This window comes from Abrus precatorius, unplaced genomic scaffold, assembly GCF_003935025.1.
Source record: "Abrus precatorius isolate BTA unplaced genomic scaffold, Abrus_2018 Scaffold11, whole genome shotgun sequence".
NCBI classification, from domain to species: domain Eukaryota; kingdom Viridiplantae; phylum Streptophyta; class Magnoliopsida; order Fabales; family Fabaceae; genus Abrus; species Abrus precatorius.
In genome coordinates this window covers 12,157,018-12,173,986 of record NW_020874303.1, presented here as the reverse complement: position 1 = coordinate 12,173,986, position 16,969 = coordinate 12,157,018, and the positions used below count along the sequence as shown (strand labels likewise).

The 16,969-nt window shown below is 34.4% G+C and overlaps 2 non-coding genes across 2 annotated transcripts; both read left to right on the top strand.

Moving 5' to 3' along the window:
- The first annotated feature begins 2,949 nt into the window (after positions 1–2,949).
- Positions 2,950–3,056, top strand: LOC113856764. Its single transcript, XR_003502997.1, has one exon. It is a non-coding gene; the product is annotated as a small nucleolar RNA R71 (small nucleolar RNA).
- A 12,720-nt stretch (positions 3,057–15,776) lies between these two features.
- On the top strand, positions 15,777–15,883 carry LOC113856755. The gene has a single exon (XR_003502988.1). It is a non-coding gene; the product is annotated as a small nucleolar RNA R71 (small nucleolar RNA).
- The last annotated feature ends 1,086 nt before the right edge of the window (positions 15,884–16,969 follow it).

Genomic DNA, 16,969 nt, shown 5'->3' with positions numbered 1-16,969 from the left:
CTATAAAAACCAGCATGTCCTAAAAAACTTCTAACTCCCTTAACATTGACAGGTGGAGGCAATTTACTAATGACTTCTATTTTAGCTTGGTCCACCTCCATTCCCTTCTCTGAAATTTTGTGACCAAGGACAATGCCTTCTTGTACCATGAAATGGCACTTCTCCCAATTTAACACAAGGTTAGTATCTTGACATCTCTGCAAAACAGTGGATAGATTAGCTAAACAATCATCTAAAGAATCACCAAAAATAGAGAAATCGTCCATGAACACTTCTATGATGTTTTCTACCAAATCAGAAAAAATAGAAAGCATGCATCTTTGGAAAGTGGCAGGGGCATTACACAATCCAAATGGCATTCTCCTATATGCAAAGACTCCAAATGGACATGTAAATGCAGTTTTCTCTTGATCTAAAGGATCTACAGCTATTTGATTATATCCTGAATACCCATTAAGAAAACAATAAAATGAATGTCCAGCAAGTCTTTCTAACATTTGATCTGCAAATGGTAGTAGGAAATGGTCTTTTCTGGTTGCATCATTTAATTTTCTATAGTTTATGCACATTCTCCATCCAGTCACAGTCCTAGTAGGGACAAGTTCATTCTTTTCATTAGGTACAACTGTCATACCACCTTTCTTTGGAACAACTTGGACTGGACTTACCCAATTGTTGTCAGAAATAGGGTATATTATTCCTGCATCTAACAGCTTTATGACCTCTTTTTTAACTACCTCTTTCATGGCTGGGTTTAACCTCCTTTGTGGCTGCACAACAGGCTTAAAATTCTCTTCAAATAAAATTCTGTGCTTACAAAATAAGGGATTTATACCTTTCAGATCTGCAATACTCCAGCCAATTGCAGATTTGTGTTCTCTCAAAATTCTGAGCAATTTTTCCTCTTGTTCTTCCTTAAGTTCATTGTTGATGATGACTAGATTTTCATGATTCTCATCCAGAAATGCATACCATAGGTGTGAAGGGAGTTGTTTCAGTTCTAGCCTTTGCCTTTCCTCTTCTTTATCATCCTTTTTCAGCTCTTCTTTCACTAAATTTTCTGTAGGTTTTTGGATCGGCAGAGCTTCCAATTGCTGCTACATTTCCATGATATCTTCTTCATTCAGAGTTTCAGATTTGTCATTCCCTGCAGATATTACCTCTTCTAACACAGCAATTTCATCAAATTCTTTCATATGGTGTTGTGTAATAAAAGCATCCAGTATATCTACCTTCATACATGTATTATCTTCAACTGGATATTTTAAAGCTTGAAACACATTAAATATTACCTTCTCATCTTGAACTCGAAGCATAAGTTCACCTTTTTGCACATCTATTAAAGCTCTTCCAGTTGCAAGAAATGGCCTCCCTAGGATCAAAGGAATGTTAGAATCCACTTCCATGTCCAGAATCACAAAATCTGCAGGAAAAATGAACTTGTCAACTTTAACTAATAAATCTTCAACAACTCCATATGGATAAGTGTATGATCTATCAGCTAGCTGCAGTGTAATGTTGGTAGGCTTCACTTCCTCTATGCCAAGTTTCTGTAGAACAGCTAATGGCATCAGATTTATGCTTGCTCCCAAGTCACACAATGCTCTTCCCACAGTGCAGTTTCCTATTTCACAAGGAATGCTAAATGATCCAGGATCTTTCAACTTTTGAGGAAGCTTTCTCTTAAGAATGGCACTGCACTCCTCTGTCAAAGGTACTGTTTTGTCATGCTCTAGCTTCCTTTTTCTGGAAAGTAGTTCTTTCATGAACTTTGCATATGAAGGCATTTGCTCCAAAGCTTCTGCAAAAGGAATGTTAATTTGTAATTTCTTAAAGACATTCATAAACCTTTCAAATTGTTCCTCTTGTTTAGGATTTTGGACTCTTTGAGGATAAGGCCGCCTCTTGTATTTTTCTGGGTCTATTGGCTTACAAGCTTCCTCAAAGAGTTGCTTTTTGGTTTTCCTTTCAGAATTCATGGGAACTTTTTCTTTTTCTTCTGAATGGTCTTTCTTCAATAGCTTAAAATTTCCTTGTTGCAGATCTTGTTCAATGTTTCTTTCTGCTGCATCATTCACTTTCTTTTCTGCTGGTTTAGGGCTTGCAACTACAGCTCCACTCCTTGTAGTTATGGCTTGACATTGTTCTTTAGGATTGATTACTGTATTGCTTGGAAATCTTCCTTCATCCCTGCTGGATAATTGTTCAGCTAATTGTCCAATCTGTGTCTCTAGTTTCTTCATGGAAGCTTCTTGGTTTTTGAAGCTTGTTTGAGTCACCTTCATGAATTGCAGCATAGTTTCTTCCATCTCAGTCAACCTCTCATTCACAGGTCTGGAAAATTTCTGATTTCCTTGAGGTTGAGTGGATGAATTCCTCTGAAAATAAGGTTGTTGTATTGCTAGTCCTGCATTAGAAAAAGGCAAATTTGAGTTAGAATTCTTTGCAGCAGAATATTGATTATTCCAATTAGAATACTGCTGAGTTCTATTATTCGAAAATTGAAATCCAGGGGGATATGATGGTTGTTGTCTCTGAAAATTATTCATATAATTCACTTGCTCTTGTGGTTCACTTGTGGATGCCTCACATGCGCCTTTTGCATGGTTTCCTCCGCAAAAATCACAACTTAGCTGACTGGTAGGCATACTCCCTGTTTGCAGATTGTTGATTTGTTGTGTTAAGGCAGCTAATTATTCTAAAAACAATTGATTTTGTAGCTGATTTTGTGCAAGAAAAGTTTCCAAAACTTTAGCTTCATGACTAGAGTTTCTTCCTTGGTTCCTTGAGTTTGAATTCTGATACATTGAAGATGCCATCATGTCAATAATCCTCTGAGCTTCTTCCAAGGACTTTGTATTTAATGAACCTCCAGCAGCAGCATCAACCATTGTTCTTGTTACTGCATTCATCCCATTATAAAAAGTCTCTAATTGCATCCAATCTGGAATACAATGATGTGGACACCTTCTAAGCAGTTCTTTGTATCTTTCCTAAGCTTCATACAATGATTCTCCATCTTGCTGAACAAAGGATGTAATTTCTCCTCTCAGTTTAGCAGCTTTGGATGGAGGGAAGTACTTGGTTAGAAACCTGTTCACAAGTTCTGTCCAAGTTGTGATGCTTCCTTGTGGTTGAGCTTGTAACTAGCATTTTGCTCTATCTCTCAAGGAAAAAGGAAATAGTCTCAGTCTGATGGCTTCTTCACTAACCCCATTTATTCTTATGGTGTCACATAGCTGTAGAAAATTTGAAATATGTAAGTTAGGATCATCAGAATTTCCACCAGAAAACTGATCTTGTTGGACTAAGTGTAACAAGGCAGGTTTAATCTCAAAATGGTTGGCTTGAATAGTTGGCCTGATTATAGAAGAGTTAAAACCTTGCATGTTAGGAATTGCATAGTCCCCTAATGTTCTAATTCTATTTTGTTCTGCCATCTCTATTTCTGAATTTAGTTGTCTCAAAGATGTAGGTGTTCTTTTCACTCTAGGATTACTCTGAGATTCTGGAGAATGGACAGCTTCTAACTCACTATCACTCCCTATGGCTTTTTCTGCTCTAGACTCTTTTCTCAATCTTCTTAAGGTTATGTCTATGTCAGGATCAAAGACTAGAGTTGATTTGTTTTTGTTTTTGCCACGCATATACAATTCAAAATGAAGCAAAAGTAAACTACAAGTTAGTATTCAGAACTGCACCACGAAAATTATGCAGCAAATATCAGTAAAATTAATTGAACACAAGTTTAAAAGTTGCAAAATTATGAAGAATGGACAAAATGTCTAACTACAGACTAATACTACAAAAATTCAGAGAAACAAAATACTCAATCTAGCTATTCTTATGTTACTAATGATATTGAAACTCAAATTCCCCGGCAACGGCGCCAAAAACTTGTTGTTTGCAATCTATACTAGCAAGTGCACTAGGATTGCAGCAAGTGATGAGTAAATTTAAGATCCAAATATCGTCTCCACAGGGAATTTAGGTTTCAAGTACCACTTCACAGAATTATAACCATTTGAGCCATACGAATTTTAGAATGAGATTTATAACATATAACAGCAGCAAACTGGAACAATTAAAAGTAAAATGAACTTGCAGAAAACAAGACAATGAACACACAGTTATGTGATAACAGAGGGAGAAACCATAGCTAGGGAATTGCTTCACCAAAACTCCAATGTTTAATCAATAAAGTTCTGAATTAACAAGCAATTGGAAAGAATGACAATCAGTTTCACTTTATACTATTCAGAGGTTAATTCCTTAACTCAGTGAACCTAACATTCAATTAAACCATTCTAATTCCTTAGATCTAATTCAATTCAATGTTGCTTTAAGTGTAAGAAACCAAAAGATTGCAAGATCAAAGTTCCTTATCCCTAAGAAAACTAAAATCTCGGTGATTGGTTCAGATCTGAAGAACAAATTCAATTTCCATTGACAAAGGTTCCTCTGAATTTAGTTAATCAAATTTCCATTCAATTCACACGTGAAGTTCAGAATCAATCACTCAATCCATTCCAAAGCTTGAAATCTAGATCCAAATCAATTCAACATGTTCATTTCAGATCTACAATCCCTAACTATGAACGAATTACACAGCCATGGCAGCAGAAGAAGAAAAAGAAAGAGAAGAAGAGAAGAAGAAACTCAGAAACGCCATGGAAGCTTGCTCCACTCCAATTCCTCTTCATGAAGCTCAAAGATCTGAATCCCCACTCCTCTCTCTCACTTCCTCTAACCAGAAACTAACTAAAAAAACTGAAAAATGAACAGAACCCCAGTTTTCGCGCTTCAATCATGTATATATAGAAACCCCAGTTCTGTGCATTGTCACTTTTCTTCACAAGAGTAACCACGCAGAAGCTTTATGTAGTGCGCGTGTTCACTTTCAAGAGCAAGAGTAACCACGCGCAACTTGCAGAGTTGAAGGCTTCTCTGGAACATTCACTTTTATTCATAATAGTGGCAACGCAGGAGGTCAAGGGCTGCGCGTGATCACTTTCGTGAGTAATAGTAACCACGCGCAAGCTGTCCTGATATAAGTGCCTCTGGAACGCTCACTTTCGTTGGCGAAAGTGACAACGCGCAGCTCCTCAGGAATGGAGTCTTCTCTGGAACGCTCACTTTCGTTGACGAAAGTGATAACGCACACTGGCAACGCTCACTCTTGTAAATAAAAGTGATTACGCACAGGCTCTTCTTCTCCTTTAGGCTCTGGAATGATCACTTTCACTAACAATAGTGATCACGCCCAGGCTGCAACCCATAATTCTTGTATTTTGGAGTCCAACATTGCCATTCTTCCTCTTCCTTCCCATTGATTTTCCATTTCCATGACTTTTGCTCAGCTTATTCCTTCAAAACAAGATAAATTCTACAAATGCAAAAATAACTATAAATTGAAATAAAACTTTCAATCATTCTCTTTTTCTGAGTTTTTCTGCTTTCTTCATATATTTTCCTTATTAAATGAGCTAGAATTATGCTAAAATATCAGTAAAAATATGGATTCATCAGCAATCATTTGATATAAACTTGTAATCCATCTTATTTTGAATTACTTTATTGAACTATGTATTGGGAACCATTTCAATGGAAAATTTTATTATTTCCAATTTTATGAAAGTTATTTATTTGAAAGTTAAATTAAGGTGTTACACTAAGTCCATAGCAAGGGCTATGAGAATTCTTGTTCATGAATTTATAGGATTTTGATGTTTGAATATAAGTTTGATTTTCGTCCGTAATTAGTGTTTATCCTCTTGCGCATAATTGTATATTGTGAATTGATCACTCATAAAATAATCATAATTAATTATATCGTCAAGCAACCTTACCTCAATTAGTTAATAGATCTCTATTATAAAACGAGACAAAGGATTAGGTAGACTAAACCAGTCTTTCTCTTATAATCGTTATTAAATTAACAAGTTCATAGGTGGTTTATGTTTTCTTAAATTAATATCTTGCATGACCATTATGGATGTTAATTTAGAGAAAAAAATATTAATATTACATGACCATTGGGTATTGATAGTATTTGTATGAATAATTGGTAATTACAAGGAAATCAAATTTAGAGTTAAACAGAAGAATAACATAAAGGATTGAAGAGTAAACTCGTATGCCCTAATTTCATTGATAATAGATTTAATTTTAATCCTTGTTTTTATTTTTTAATTTAAGTCCAAACAATTGAATTAAGAAACTCTTAGTAATTGGAAATAATCCTTGTGGGACGATATTTCGGGAACTTATTTTAAAACCCTTTATTACTTTTTGACAAATTCACTTGATCATGAACAATACATAATAAGGAAAAAATTAGGAAAGTATCAAATGCATAATACATATAGGAAAATAAATTTTTCCTCTCTACTTGATCCCTTCCTCAATCCTCTAGTCCATAGTAGAAGAATCATCATCAAGTCCTAAATATGTTGTTACAAAGCAGGGAGGAAAAGACACCTTAACTTTAACTTGACCCTGTATGATCACTGGATTAATATAGGGATTATTTATAATAGTTACAGTAAATATAATAAAACCCGTAAAGATAATGGTCTGATTGGAGTCATTAAAGCTCCACTCTCTCACTTTCATACTAAAGGTCAAGGTTCACATTTGGTATATAATTTGATATTTATTTGATTCCTTTTTAATTAGTTTATATTTAAATTTTCTTTTAATTCAATGCATTTACATTTCATGCCAATTGAAGTTTAGCCACTTACATTTAGTAATTATCTGCCTTAAATATGTGACTATATGAAGGTATTTGATCTTTTGTTATTCTGCTAAATATTAAGGGGCAAGGCTTGGTGGAATGAAGGTTGAAAAAAAGAGAAGCAAAGTCCTCAAAGCCAACAAATCTTGCTTTGGGTCAATTGAGTGAGCTATATGTCGCCTAAGCAAGAACGTCAAGCTGTAGGGCCTGCATTCTGTCATATTCTCGCTTGAGCGAGGAGAGCAAGGAGAGATCTTGCCCAGGTGAGATTAATTGAAATTGGAAAGCGCCTCTATGTGGTTATCGCTTTCTCGCTCAAGCAAGAAGTCATTAAATGCCCTAGATTTCAAGAGCCGAGGCACGAGTGATGAATCCATATTTTGTTAATATTTTACCTATCTTTTCATAGATTTTTAATGATGTCAGGCTTGTAATCTATTATTGAGTAATCTATAATATTTCATACTTGTTAAATGTTAATTGAAGGATTATTTGGTAATTGGAATAGATTTAGATGGAGTTTGAAATTTGTTTTTTTTAAAAAAAGTGAATAGTATCAGTGAACAGTGACGTACCATGATGTCGTCAATGACGTCACCCTGACGTCATATATGCGTATAGTACGTGTGCACAATGTTTTCAGCGTGAACAGTAAGGCAGTGAATAGTAAATTTCAAAAAGTTTCTATAAAATGGGGGCTTCATACAAAATTTTCATTTCTTCACTTCTGTCCAAGGTTCTCAAATGTTCCAAGGTCATATATCACCATTTTCTCTCATATTAAATCCTTCTAAACTTAGACTTCTCTTCATATCTATGATTCTCCATCCGTTTTAAGGTATTTGAAGTAAGTTTCTTTAAGTTTGAAGTTAGATTCACTGTTCATTTCTCTTCTCCTTCTCTTTCTCATAGAAGTTCATGGTATTCTTAGGAGAAACTCCGTTCTAAAGCCAAATCTTCGAAGAATCTTGCGATAAAATAAGTAATATTCAGTTGATCTAGAGTGAATTGTCACACTTCTAAAGAGAAGTTAATTTGACTAGCAAGTGTAATAGTGTTGATGTAGCAAGTTATAAAAGTGATAGAACTATGTTATAGTCCCAAGTATTGATCTTAGGGAATAAAAGTATTCAATTACCACTTCAAAAGGCCACAATTAGTTGAGCTTCACGAATTTCAAAGAGTGTTTGGAATTAGAATTGACAAATAATGAAATTAGAAGAAAAATAGAACAATGAACAAGCAAATGTGAGAAAACAAAGGTAGAAACCATAGCTAGGGAGTTGCTTCACCAAAAATCCAATGTTGAATTAATAAAGTTCTGAACCTACAAGTGATTGGAAAGAATGACAATCAGTTTCACGTTGTATCATTCAGAGGTTAATTCCTTAATTCAATGAACCTAACATTCAATTAAATCACTCTAATTCCTTGTATATGATTCAATTTAATATTGCTTTAAGTGTGAGAAACCAGAGGAATGCAAGATCAAGTACTCTTATCCCTAAGAATGCTATAATCTTAGTGATTGGTTCAGATCTGAAGAACGAATTCAATTTCGATTGACAAGAGTTCCTCTGAAATTAGTTAATGAAATTTCCATTCAATTACTATGTAAAGTGCAGAATCAACCACTCAATCCATTCCAAAACTTGAAATCCAGATCTAGAATCAATTCAACATGTTCGTTTTGGATCTACAATCCCTAATTATGAAGAAATTACACAACTATTGCAGTAGAGAAAGAAAAAGAAAGAGAATAAGAGGAAGAATGCAGAAGAAGCATTTTCAACTGATCTTCAATCCGATTCCTCTAGGTTGTAGCTCGGTGTTTGTCCCCACTCTCTCTCTCAGACTCTCTCCACACCCAGGAACTAAGTGAAAATGAAAAATAAACAAAAGATCCTAAAATCTGAGCGTTTCTACAATTTATAGATTTTTCTACCTCTACGCGTTATCACTTTCACTCACAAGAGTAGCCACGCATAGGCTTCTATGGTGTTTTGGAAGATAGGAATGATCATTTTCATTCATAAGAGTGGCAATGTTAGAGATCGAGTTATGTGTGTGTTCACTTTTATGAGCGAAAGTGGCAACGCGCAAGTTGCCTTGATATACTTCTCTCTGGAACATTCACTTTCGTTGACGAGAGTGACCACGCGCTTCTCGCTATGGATGGGGTCTCTTTGGAACACTCACGTTCGCCAGTGAACTGTTAACGTGCAAGTCTGCTAAGTTTGAAGTCCTCTAGAATGCTCACTTTCGCCAGCGAAAGTGACAAAGTACAGACTCCAGTTCTCATTTAGGCTCTGGAAAAATCACTTTCACTAGAAATAGTGATCACGCCCAGCTCAAACTCCATTAAACCTTATTCTTTGAGTCCAGACTTGCTCCTTTTCTTCTATCTTTCCATTGATTTTCCATCTTCATGAACTTTGCTCAGGATTTACTACAAAAACATGCTTGAATTATTAATTTCTATGCAAAAAATACACGAATGCTAAAATAGCTATGTATTTAAAGAAAACCTTCAATCATTCTATTTTTATGAGTTTTTCTGCTTTTTCCAACATATTTTCCTTATCAAATGGATTAAAACTATAGTAAAATACTAGTAAAATTATGAGTTCATCACCACCCCAAACTTGAATTTTTGCTTGTCCTCAAGCAAATCAAACCAAACAAAAGGTAAGTTCCTCCACTTTTCAACTTTAATTAACAGACTGCTTTTTTCACAAATTCCAATTTCCAATTCTAAATTTTCTGATTTCCTAATTCAATCAAGTTATTCATCCAATCGCTCATCATGATAGTCACACTATATTAATCATGCTATGAGCAAGAATTGCTATCTGAGTTCATGTGAGCAAAATTAAGAAACATGATCACAGCTCACTAGAAGTGTTTCCCTCATCACTCAATAGTGTTTAGGCTACTATTTTTTCTCTAAATCATCATTTTTACCACACTCTACCATAGGCTTGCATATATTCTCAATCTCCCCTATAAAAATGTAACAAATCACATATCAAGAGGGCTTTTCAGGTAAAATTGAGGTTAAGGGATAGGTAGGTGTTCAATCAAATTGGGAAACAATGTGGTTATTTCCAAACATAAAAGATGCAATTCAAGTAGATGAAATTCAAAATTTAAAATGAGATTGCATTCTCTTTTTCTTCTATTCAATTCTGCACAACTTTTTCTGAATTTTGTAACATTTCAAGTGCTTTTCATGTATCAATGCATGCACGAATTTCTTTTTTGTTTTTCACACTTTGTATTTCTTCTTTTCAAACTTTGCTTTTTTATTTTTCTCTTTTCAAACGACTCAAATTTTGTTTTTACTGTTACTTTTCCTTTCAAATAACTCATACTTTGCTATTACCCACCCCAAACTTAAAACTTTGTTTATCCTCAAGCAATGTCATACAATATCACAACATACCATCCCAAACTTAATTCTGAAAATCATCTTTCGTTAAACTCAAATTGCCTTTCCTTATTTGGATAGGTCTTATGGTTTTTCAGTATGGCTTGTAGTGATGTTTACCAAAAGAAAGGTTAAAGGCTCAAAAGGGTGAAATAGGATTTTTAGCACAAGGGAGGTTTGTTTAGGCTCTACGCATATACAAAGAAGGCCTCCATCATATATGTGAATTGTATATATTATAGATTTAATCAAGAAACAATGCAAGTTCTAGAGGTGCAGCAAAATATGAATCAATCAACACACAGCAAGAAATGCATGAGGTTCAAGTCTCACTAAGGATATTTAAGTGAACATGTTAATCAATGAAGATCACAATTCACTTTTTTAGAATTATATGCACACAGTGGCAAGACTATCTCATTTTGAAAATTACAAGTGTGATCTCATTTTGAGAATGGGAAAAACAACTTAAAAGGAAAAATTAAATTAGAATTCACAGAATTATCAATTGAAATGTAATTGTTTCACAGAAAGCAGTTCAATATCTATTATAATATTTGTGTTTTTTAGAAATTTTTTAGTGTATTGTGAAGCTAACACATGAAAAAGAGGTAGAGAATTAACCTCCTTTTCATGGCAGCTTGTGCAAGTGTCAGCATCCATTGTGTGAGTGTTGTGTGATTGTGACATTTTCTGCATAAAACACCAAAAATTCCATTAATTATTAGAAAAGTAAGGTAATTAAAATTTGCAGAATTATAAAGCTAAAAGAAACTGAACTTTATTACAACTGAAAAGTATTAAAATTATTATGAACAACTACTGCATTTACAGAAACAAAAACTTCTAATTGTTAAAATTTACATAAACTGAAATTAAAAACAAACAGAATTAAAAATCCTAATCTATTCTTCTGTTTTATCCTCATCCTCTAAGGTTTCTTCTTCTTCATCATCTTCCTCTTCTTCTTCATCTTCTTCCTCTTCCACCACTTCTTCAGTTGGCTGTGGGAAGTGAGTTTTGTATATTTTCTCCAACAATCTCAAATGCTCTATCTGGAACAATTTTTTTGCCTCAGAATATTAGCTCTGAAAAAGTTTTCATGAGCTAGACTCCTAAACCTGGGATCACAAACTTCAATTGGCCTGGAAGCTGAAGCTCCATCTATTCTGCCCCTCTTTGCTCTTGGAAAGTTTTTAGAAGGTCTAAGTGGAGTGTTGTTTGAAGTTCTCACCATTTTTAGTTTGCTGTAATAACAATTCAATTTAACAAGTTTAATTTCTCTATGCACAGAGGCAAAAAGTACAGATTGCTGCTATATTTCTAAAAGATTAACATGCAATCTACTGTCAGGGTACGTCAATCTACAGATGCAAGAGCACAGATGCACAATATTAAGCAATCTCATTTTGAGGAATTTTAAATTGATATCCCTAATTTGTAAGTTCAAAGTGCACACTTTCATAGAAAAACATGGTAATGCAGAGGGATATTTACAGGTTTCAACTAATTTTCAAACGTAGTTCTGTAACACACTCATTCTCAGCAAAGAGCTATTTTATCAGAAATAACACAAAATTGATTTCAAAATAGCAGATAATTTCAGATAATCATATTCAGAAATTTTCAATCCAACATTTTCACAAAAGTCTGTTTAGGTCAACTTAAATTCTGCAGAAATATTATTCATGTACAAGCTACAATGCAGTTTCAAATATTGCAATAAAAGCATATACTACAATGAAAATCTAGTCACTAGTATTTTTTTTTCAATGCCATTGTTGAATCAAATAATATCAAAACATTGTCCTATTACCCCATTTGACATTTTCCCAAAATTTTCAAATACATATAACCCTAACCACAGATTTACAGAAATGAGGAGAAGCGTACCTTGAATGGAGATGCATAAATGTAGGTTCAAGTGTATGAAAGAAGAAATAATGTTAGGTCGATACACAGAGAATGACAATCAGAGAAAACGTAGAGAGAAATGTGAATTTTAGGGATGAAAGTGTGTGTATGTAGTCACTTTAAGCAATATTTATAATCACGCGTGAGCACTCTTTAAGGAAAAAGTGAACGTTACAGTATTAAAGGCATCCAGTGTGGTTACTATTTTCAAACAAAGTGAGCGTTCCAGAGAGGTTGATTTTATAATTGAAATGCTCATTGTCACTATTGTTGGGCAAAGTGACAACGCGCAAGCTTATTTCCTAAGCGTGATTACTTTTATCAATGAAAGGGAAAATGCACAAAGGGATATCTCATACTTACCTGTGCGTGGTCACTTTTTTTAGGGAAAGTGAGTGTTCTGGAGGGAGATATTTCCTTCAGACATCTGTGTGGTCACTCTTATCAGCAAGAGTGGGTGTTCCAGAAGGGCGTGTTTTCCAGTCAGCCTCTGCATGATCACTTTTATCAGTAAAAGTGATTGTTCTAGAGGGGAACATCTAAATACACTCTCTGCGTAGCTCCTTTCATGCAAAATAGTGACTTCTCCATCAATCAAATCTCTCTAAAACCTCAAGTAGCTCACTTATCACACTCTAATCCTTCCAATACACACTCTCAACATTAAATCTCAATTCATGTATCAGATCAACCCTAAAATACAAATGCAGCAGAATCACAGAAATAAAATTGTAGAAATTGAACAAAATGAATAATGAAATTCAAATGCAATGCAAAAAGCTTAAAATGGTTCACAAATGTGAGTTGTGTTGTTCGCAATCTACACTAGCAAGTGCACTAGGATTGCAGCAAGTAATGAGTAAATTTAAGATCCAAATATCGTCTCCACAGGGAATTTAGATTCAAGTATCACTTCATAGAATTATAACCATTTAAGCTTTTTCGAAATTGTAAGGAGAGTGGTAACATCTAATAACAGCAAACTGGAACAATTAAAAGTAAAATGAACTTGCAGAAAACAGATAATGAACACACAATTATGTGATAACAGAAGAAGAAACCATAGCTAGGGAATTGCTTCACCAAAACTCCAATGTTTAATCAATAAAGTTCTGAATTAACAAGCAATTGGAAAGAATGACAATCAGTTTCACATTATACTATTCAGAGGTTAATTCCTTAACTCAGTGAACCTAACATTCAATTAAACCATTCTAATTCCTTAGATCTAATTCAATTCAATGTTGCTTTAAGTGTAAGAAACCAAAAGATTGCAAGATCAAAGTTCCTTATCCCTAAGAAAACTAAAATCTCGGTGATTGGTTCAGATCTGAAGAACAAAATCAATTTCTATTGACAAAGGTTCCTCTGAATTTAGTTAATCAAATTTCCATTCAATATCCACGTGAAGTTCAGAATCAATCACTCAATCTATTCCAAAGCTTGAAATTCAGATCCAAATCAATTCAACATGTTCATTTCAGATCTACAATCCCTAACTATGAACGAATTACACAGCCATGGCAGCAGAAGAAGAAAAAGAAAGAGAAGAAGAAAAGAAGAAACTCAGAAACGCCATGGAAGCTTGTTCTACTCCAATTCCTCTTCGTGAAGCTCCAAGATCTGAATCCCCACTCCTCTCTCTCACTTCCTCTAACCAGAAACTAACTAACAAAACTGAAAATGAACAAAATCCCTTTTTTTTGGATCGTTTCTGGTATTTATAGAATTTCCCAGATTTTCACGTCATCACTTTTATGAGAAATAGTAGTTACGCAGAGAGTTTTTGGTTGCGCGTTAACACTTTTACCAGAAATAGTGGCCACGCGCATTTTCCTGATATTGAGAGCTCTCTGGAACTATCACTCTTGATGATAAAAGTGACAACGCAGAGCCAAGGTAGTTGCGCGTTATCACTTTTTCTGATAAAAGTGACTACGCGCAGCTCGCCAAGTTGAAGACTCTCTGGAACGATCACTTTTGATGACAATAGTGGTTACGCAGAGCTTTCCTGATATTTTGCCTCTCTGGAACTATCACTTTTAATGATAAAAGTGGTAACGCCCAGGCTTCACTTCTTCTTTGAGCTCTGAAGTGATCACTTTCACTGACAATAGTGATCACGCCCAGTCTGCAATTTCTTATTCTTGAGTTTTTGGAGTCCAGACTTGCTTCTTTCCTCTTCCTTGTCATCAAACTTCCATGAATATGATCCTTGCTCAATTTATTCCTACAAAAACAAGATTAAAAACTTAATTCCTAAGCAAAAATTTCACAATTGCTAAAATAACTACATATGTAAACAAAATTCAATTCCTTCTCTTTTTCTAAGTTTTTCTGCTTTCTTTATATATTTTTCTTATCATTTGTGTTAGAATTATGCTAAAATATCAGTCAAAATATGGATTCATCAAGTTGCCTCTCACAAAGCGCTCTTTTAACGTCACTAGCTTGATGCCTATTGATCTTTAGTTCTAAGAGATGATTTTGATGATAACGGCTCTTGCTCTATCTTTCGATATTTCCCCTTTTCTCACCAACTTGTAGCTCTTCATTTAATCCAGAACTTGAAAGAAATAGAAGTGGAGGGACTTCCAGCAACTTGATATACTCTACAAGCCTCTTTTCCTCCTCTTCATCATCTTGATATTTCACTGCGGCAAGGACTTCTCTCATAATAGAATCTTCATTATGTTTTTCCATCTTATTGATCTTTCTATTTGGTTTAGTGCAGTTACTGTCCTCTAAATTTTCTTTTCTCAAAATAGTGAATTTCCCTCTTTGCAAGTTGTCTTGAGCTTCTTCTTCAGCATTCTTTGTAGCTGTCTTCTTCTCCTCATCTTTTAGATTAGAAACCTCTGCTACACTTCTTATTATGACAGCATGGCATTGCTCCCTTGGATTCACCATAGTATTGCTAGAGAATCTATCCTCATCCTTATGTGCCAACTACTATGAAATTTGTTCTATTTGAGTCTCCAACTTCTTCATAGATTCCTCTTGATTTTTGAAGTTAGACTGTGTAACCTCTATAAATTGTAGCAGTGTTTCCTCCATTTCATTCATCCTTTCAGACAAAGGTTCTGAAAATTGTGGCTCTTTTGGAAGTTGAGATGAAGAAGCTTGACAATATGACCATGGAGGCTGAAAATAGGAATAGGACAATGGTGCTGCTGCAATATCACTTTTTGTTAGAGGACTTTGTTGATTCCATTGATAATGTGGTTGACTCCTATTTGCTTGATATTGAAAATCAGAATGGAATGGAAGTTGAGACCAATGAAAGTCACCTAAGTAATTAATATGTTCTTGATGCTCTGGTGTAAATACATCACATGCTCCATTCATATGATTTCCTCCACAAAAATCACATATCAAGTTGCTTGTTTTTGCAGTTCTAGCTTGGAAAGTATTGATTTCTTGAGTCAAGGCTACAAGTTGTTTAAAAAGTAATTAATTTTTCATTTGATTTTGGTTGATCAAAGTCTCAAGTGTCTTTGCTTCAAATTCTCCCTTATTTGCAACATGCCTCTCACTGAAATGCTGATACATGCTATTTGCCATCATGTCAATTAATTGTTGAGCTTCCTCTACAGTTTTAGTATTCAATGAACTCCTGCTGCTACATCTACCATGGTTCTTGTGACAACATTCATCCCAATGTAGAAGGTTTGGATTTGCATCCACTCTGGAATGCAATGATGAGGACATCTTCTCAGCAAATCCTTATATCTTTCCCATGCATCATAAAGAGATTCACCATCTTGTTAAACAAAAGAGGTGATTTCACTTCGCAGCTTGGTAGATTTTGATGGTGGAAAGTACTTAGTTAGAAATTTGTTCACTAAGTCAGTCCAAGTAGTGATGCTTCTTTGTGGTTGAGTTTGAAGCCAATATTTAGCCTTGTCCCTAAGAGAAAAGGGAAATAATTTCAAGCAGATAACATCTTCACTTACACCATTGATACGAATGGTGTCACATAGCTGCAGAAAATTATAGAGATGTAAATTAGGATCATCTAAAATATTTCCATAGAACTGATCTTGCTATATCAATTTCACCAATGCAGGTTTGATCTCAAAATTGTTGGCTTTCAATTGTTGGTCTAACAATACTTGAATTATAATCCTGCATAGTTGGAGTGGCATAATCTCCCAAGGTCCTTGTCTTATTGTTTTCAGCCATATTGTTCTCCTTTGCTAGTGTTTGGTTCACACTTGGTTCTTCAAAGGTAGATATTATGTTTTGCACTTTCTTTTTGCAACTTCCTTGGCTTTGCTTCAGTTTCAATTGCTTAAGAGCCTTGTTTGTATCTAGATCAAGCAATAGAGTAGCTTTATTTTTGGCTTTATCTTTTATACAAAAAGAAAGTAAACAAAATATAAATGAAGTTAGAAAATTAGGGAGAAGTAAAAATGAATTATGCAAAAAATTATTGAAAACATTGTAGAAAAGTACAACTAAATGCAGAAACAACAGTGCATTATGCAGAGAAATTAGATAGTTATGCAGAAAAATGCAACAAAGAATCATGCAGAATTCAATAGAAAATGATGCAAAAATTATGCAGAAAACTACAAATAGAACATGCAGAAAACATAGAAATTTATGCAAAATGAAAATTACAATTATGCAGAAGAATGAAAAATGAAATTATGCAGAAAATGCAAAAGAATACTAAAAAAATTATGCAGTAAACATAGTGCAGAAATTGTGCAGAAAACTACATAAAATGAAGAAAAAAAATTATGCAGAAAAATTTTGAAGCAAAACAACAAAAAGCAATGCTCAATCTAGCTATTTTCTTGTTACTAATGATATTGAAAACAAATATTCCCGGGAACGGCGCCAAACACTTGTCACACTTCTAAAGAGAAGTGAATTAG